Below are 6,588 nucleotides of genomic sequence, written 5' to 3' on the forward strand. Positions count from 1 at the left end.
CAGCCTTAGCATTTATAGAGAAGAAGAAGAAGAAGAAGAAGAAGAAGAAGAAGAAGAAGAAGAAGAAGAAGAAGAAGAAGAAGAAGAAGAAGAAGAAGAAGAGGAAGAAGAAGAAGAAGAAGAGGAAGAAGAAGAGTTTGGATTTGATATCCCGCTTTATCACTACCCTAAGGAGTCTCAAAGTGGCTAATAATCTCCTTTCCCTTCCTCCCCCACAACAAACACTCTGTGTGGTGAGTGGGTCTGAGAGACTTCAGAGAAGTGTGACTAGCCAAAGGTCACCAAGCAGCTGCATGTGGAGGAGTGGGGACACGTACCCGGTTCCCTAGATTACGAGTCTACCACTCTTAACCACTACACCACACTGGCTCAAGGTCAAGCCAAAGGAGAGGGAGTCTTCCTGGAAAACATTTTGATCTGCCACATCCCCTATTATCTGTGCTGGGATGATGGTGGAACCATCTGAAGTTCCATGTTGCTAGGCAAGAGACATAGACCAAAACTGGGGGGGAAACTGGGCTGTTGGAATCCATAAGCATGAACAACTCTGACAGATAGTCATTGAGATGTTTGGAAGTTCTGTATCTTGGCAAAATTGCTTGAAATAATTACTCGGTCCAGTATACCCTGAAGGAGTGTCTCCACCTCCATCGCTCTGCCTGGACACTGAGGTCCAGTGCCAAGGGCCTTCTGGCGGTTCCCTCGCTGCGAGAAGCCAAGTTACAGGGAACCAGGCAGAGGGCCTTCTTGGTAGTGGCACCCGCCCTGTGGAACGCCCTCCCACCAGATGTCAAAAAGAAAAATAACTACCTGACTTTTATATATAAAGTCTACCATCTGAAGGCAACCCTGTTTAGGGAAGCTTTTAATCTTTAATGAATTAGTGTATTTTAATATTTCTGTTGGAAGCCGCCCAGAGTGGCTGGGGAAACCCAGCCAGATGGGCGGGGTATAAATAAATTATTATTATTATTATTATTATTATTATTATTATTATTATTATTATTATTATTTGAGCTGGAGCAGGAGTACAGAGAACACACATGGCATGACTGTTCTTAGTTGATCTCTAGATAATCACAACTGGATCCCTTGAAGAAGACCTTTGGAGAACACAGTCTTGTATGTTGCATCCTTTGTGAGGATATCTACCTATGACAGTATGGCGTTGATGGATGGGCCAGACAGATGATACAACTGGAACTCAGAACAATGTAGCTTGTAGTTTTCAGGGTGTGAGGCAAAATCCCCACTCCCTGAAATCCGCCCCCGACTATTCATTAGATTTACACTGTTTCTTTATACAATATCGTGTCCTCAATATTTCTGTCACCTGCCATAACTCTGGATACCTCTGCAATAATTAGCTGTCTTACAAGGCAAGTAACAAGACGAATACATGATCATCAAGCACTTTATGTTTTCTCTAGAGAAATCCCTGCTGCCACCTATCAGCGTTAGAAGTTGCATGTCAGCTGCACATCTATAGTTGATTTTTGAGGATGATCCTTTAAGGCAGCTGGAGAAAAAAGTTTAGAACACTCTTTTTTTTGGCCATTCATTGATCTTTTATTTCTTCTTGTGTTTCTAGTCTTTCTTCTTTTCTTATTCTAGGGGGGGGGGGGTTGTTCTGAATACAAATGAGCTCGTACTTGGTGCACTCGAGAGGTAATTAATACCACCAGCAAACACCCAATTTACACTGCATCTGATGTGTCCCAGTCTTGAGATTCCAAAAGGAGATCTGTTTATCACACTGTGGGACCCCACAAACAACATGTCAGTTTACGGCATAGCTTTGCTTTGCTCATTTCTGAAACATTTGTGGAACACAACTCTGCATATTTATCCCAGCAAATCAGCATATGACAATGGCAGAACTGCTGGATCAGGTCAGTGGCCCATCTAGCCTCACACCCTGTTCTTACAGTGGCGAACCAGATGCTCATGGGAAGCCTTCAAGCAGGACCTGAGCACAGGAGCATGCTCCCCCTACCCACCCAGTGGTTTTCAGCAACTGGCACACAGAGGCATGCCATCTCTATTGGTGAAGGCAGAACAGTAGCATCCCGGTTTCTGATTTGACCCTGGAGTGTCTCGCTTTTCCTTAGGATATCCCTATTTGCATCGGACAAATGTTGGAGGGTATGGAGTTATGTGACCCCCAAGCCAAGCAGATAACCACCTTTAGAATACCTCTGAAGGCAACCCTGTACACAGAAGCTTTTTAATGTTTAATGTTTTATTATGTTTTTTATATATGTTGGAAGCCACCCAGAGTGGCTGGGGCAACTCAGTCAGATGGCTGGGTTATTATTATTATTATTATTATTATTATTATTGGTAAAGGGACCCCGACCGTTAAGTCCAGTCCAGTTGCGGTGCTCATCTCGCTTTACCGGCCGAGGGAGCCGATGTTTGTCCGCAGACAGTTTTTTCGGGTCATGTGGCCAGCATGATTAAGGGTGAACCAGAGCAGTGCACAGAAACGCCATTTACCTTCCTGCTGGAGCAGTATCTGTTTATCTACTTGCACTTTGATGTGCTTTCAAACTACTAGGACAGAGCTTGAGTTTGTGTGAGAGAGGGAGGATAAGTAATGTTCTTCCAATAATAAAAAAAGACACCAACAGTGGCTTGGCGGAAACAGCAGTAGATGCATCAGGTACAAAAAATATGCAAAACAGTATAAGGGAGGTTCCCCACCACCACCACGAGAACAGCAGTTTCACATTTAAAAACCCGAACATCATTTGGCATAGTAATGCCAGTCTTATGGAATAGACTGTCTCTTCCCGCACCTCCTCTTTTCCTTAATTTAATCACTCTGAAGTGCAAATCCAGGCAAACGTTAATATTATCTGGCATATTATTAACTTGCATGTGCCTGGTTCCTCACCACTGAAAAGCAAAATGAGAGAAAACAGCCCTTGGAAGCGAGTGAGGAGTCCAAGCTGGCTGTGACAAACTGTTACTCCAAAGGAATTGGTTTTCCTTCTTTTGGTGGGGTTTTTCCTCTTCTTCTCAAAACTAATGTAAAAACCCTACATAAGCCTCTTTTGGCAGGCGCCATAATTGTGTGCCTGATCTTTGGTGCAGCAATCCGTCCTACAATTTAAATCCAACATGGAGCAGTTTCTGCTCATGTACAAGGAAACAAATGCATCTTCTGGCAGCCATTAACAGTAACCTCTTCAACCAGGCAGTGCAGGGCAGTATTTATTCCTGGACGCAGAAGGGCTTAAGCTGCATCTCTCTTTACAGTCACCTATTAACTGGGCCATATACTATATCAATAAACCACAATTACACTTAGGAAATTTGAAAAGTGAAGCTCAATAAAACCACACAGGCATATTAGAACTGTGTGGAACACTGACATCCATCTGGTATTTTCCAGCGATTTCTAGTCAATTACTACATTTCATCATCTGTAATCTTCTTTTATCCTTGATTCCTGCTGCTACGGTAATTCTCACTCTGCTACATCTATGGCTTTACTGTGAATTTTTATCACCTATGAGTAAGTGGATTCACGTTTTTGTTTGCTAGCATCTTTTTAAAAAAAAAACTTGTAGAAGCTAAAAAATAAAAAGCTTAATTGCAGAGGCAAATGAAACATATTCAAAGATGTTACGGTAAATACGTAAATCCCATTGATAGCATTAAGAGAAGCAATATAACATTGAAACAGCAATAAAACTAAACATCCAGTAAAGTAGTATTAGTTAGGGAGGCAACCCTACCTTTTCTTTTTAAATAAAAAAGTCCTGTTCCCTTTTATAAGCATGTATGGAGCCAATTTAAATTTAGAAGGTGCATGATAAAACTTACATTATATAACTTTTCTGGGACCAAAAAACCCCCATTTTGGCAGCCATCTTATAAACACTTAACTGAGAGTAAGTTTCATTGAACTTGGTAGGGCTTACTCCTGAGTATAGGATCACGTTGTAAGAAATGTAGGCCGGGATCCAAAAAGCTATGCAACTAGTTCCATATTCCTAGGGGACTTTGGGTATGTGTTTCTCCAGCAACACATACCCATTTTACTGATTTTTAAAATGTTAATCACAGGATGTTTCATAGGAAGCAATTGATAAATGAAATGAAGTGTATACTGTAGGTCAGAGGTCACACCTGCAATTTTGAAAAAGTGCCATGGCTGGGGAAACCCAGCCAGGTGGGCAGGGTATCAACAACAACAACAACAACAACAACAACAACAACAACAACATGGTTGCCAATGGGGTGTGCAGTTGTGCCTCTCTATTGATGGGGGGAAATGCAACTACATCAACCACTGCCATGCTCATTCACAGAGAGAAGCTGTTCAAAACAGAAGGTGGAGTGCCATGCTCAATTTGGGGAGGCTGAGCCAGTGCAAACAGGAACTGAGCAGGAAGAGCAAGCAGTCTCTTGTACATTGTGCATTTTTGAGGATATATTTACTGAGAATTTTGTGGGCACCGTAGGAGCTACTGGTGGTTACAGTGGCACATGTGAGCACTACACTGGAATAAACATGCACATCATCCAAATTGTACTCTAGACGTTGATTTGCATTTATTTTATATTATGCAATAAAATGGTGAAAAGGGGGGAAATAATGTGGCTAGAACTTCCACTGAAGTGAATGAGCAAGCTCTGCAGAAACGCTGCAGGGGTGAATACATAAAAAAAATGTAGTGTATATAAACCCTTGCATCTTGTTCCAACGGTTCTCCTGCATAACACTGACCAAATTCTCTTGTAATGAAATGTTTTGGAACATTGCATTGGCATGAAAGATTACATACATCACTGTAAGCATCCACATGCTGGTAAGAAAAGCAATACTTTGACTGGACTTAACCATCCAGGAGTCCTTTACTTTTTACCTTACCTTGACCTGGATGCATCATTTCTGTTGAAGCAGCTCATTTGCCCCCTTTCTCCCTTTTTCCATCATAATGCAGCACTATTATTAATAATTCCATCTAGAGCTATCATCTGCAAGGAAAGAAAGCACAGCAAATAACTTTAATGCTTCCTTTGAATCATTCTGGAATAATAAAACAAGAAAGAGAGGCACACAGGGATTTCTTAATGGGGGAAGTATTTTAAAGCAGCAAGAGATGTCTGTCATTATGATGGGCAGGATGTGCCATGGAGGGAAGGTCTGTAGATGAACCTCTGAGTACATGCAGTGCAACTCCCTGCATTTCTTTGTATGTTCCAACAGAGATTATAGAAACACCGTTTAGAGAATGCAAGCATTATCTTCTTTCTGTTTGCATTGTCACAGTTACAACAAATTGTTTCTTAAGGCTGAGCCTGCACATGTTGACTAGAATGCCCAAGACCACCCTCTATTATGTGTAATATTCTCAGTTTGGGTTTTCATCACAGCAAGGAGACTATAGTGATGCTGCTTGCTTAGCATGTTTTCGCCTTATTTGTGTACAGAATTAAGGCATCAGTTCCAATGTCTGTCAAGAGAATGTACCGAGTGGAACAGGAACATAGGAAGCTGTCAGACCAATGGTCCCTCAATACTGTCTACATTTGCAAGGCCTGAGAGTGTTATGCAGGTCCACTCCTGGTCAGCGTTCTTCTTTTAGCAGTCTCAGCTAGCTGGAGAAAAGTCATTTTGTTTTTCCTATTGTTAAGCAATTGGATCAGAAACCCTCAACAATCTGTACCAAGAAAGCACAATCTATTTTTCTGGCCAGTGGCCAATGGTGAACTGGTCCTGGTGAGGCTGTTAGGAAGGAGGTCACAGACACAAGTTGTTATGGTTTTCTCCCCATTCTCCCTACTCTCAAAGATACTGTGGACACTTAATCATCACACCTAACTAAACTGAAAAATATATTACCGTACTTTGGTTCCGAAGGGATCCCTACAGTCACAGTTGCTTCTCTGCTGGAAGAAATGTTGTATGGACTCCACCACCTATTCTGGTTCTCTCCCGATCCTCCTCTTTTGCAAAGAAACAGCGGACACTTAAACATTTTTATAGGGTTGCCATATTTCAAAAAGTGAAGATACGGACACAAAATTGCAAATACAGTGGTACCTCTGGTTAAGAACTTAATTCATTCCGGACGACCGTTCTTAACCTGAAACTGTTCTTAACCTGAAGCACCACTTTAGCTAATGGGGCCTCCTGCTGCCGCTGCGCCACAGGAGCACAATTTCTGTTCTCACCCTGAAGCAAAGTTTTTAACCCGAAGTACTATTTCTGGGTTAGCGGAGTCTGTAACCTGAAGCGTTTGTAACCCAAGGTACCACTGTAAATAAATAGAAGTTTTGGAGCTATTTTTAAGGATATTTGCCAAAATCTACACTTTCCTGGAAATTAAAGTGATTTCCACCCAGACACTGTTTCCAACCCGGACACTGTCAAATCCCGGCTATGTCCAGGAAATTCCAGATGTATGGCAGTCCTAGTGTATTTAGTGCTATTTCTCTAGAAAAAGAGGTGCTGGAACTCACCATGAACTCACCTTGTTCTCTTATAATTGCATTGGCGCCCACCTGAGAGGTGCCGGAACTGAGTTCTGGTGAGTTCCGGCTAAAAAAAAGCCTTGGGTGTATTGACCC

The sequence above is a fragment of the Zootoca vivipara genome, chromosome 4 (assembly GCF_965207765.1).
Source record: "Zootoca vivipara chromosome 4, rZooViv2.hap1.1, whole genome shotgun sequence".
NCBI classification, from domain to species: domain Eukaryota; kingdom Metazoa; phylum Chordata; class Lepidosauria; order Squamata; family Lacertidae; genus Zootoca; species Zootoca vivipara.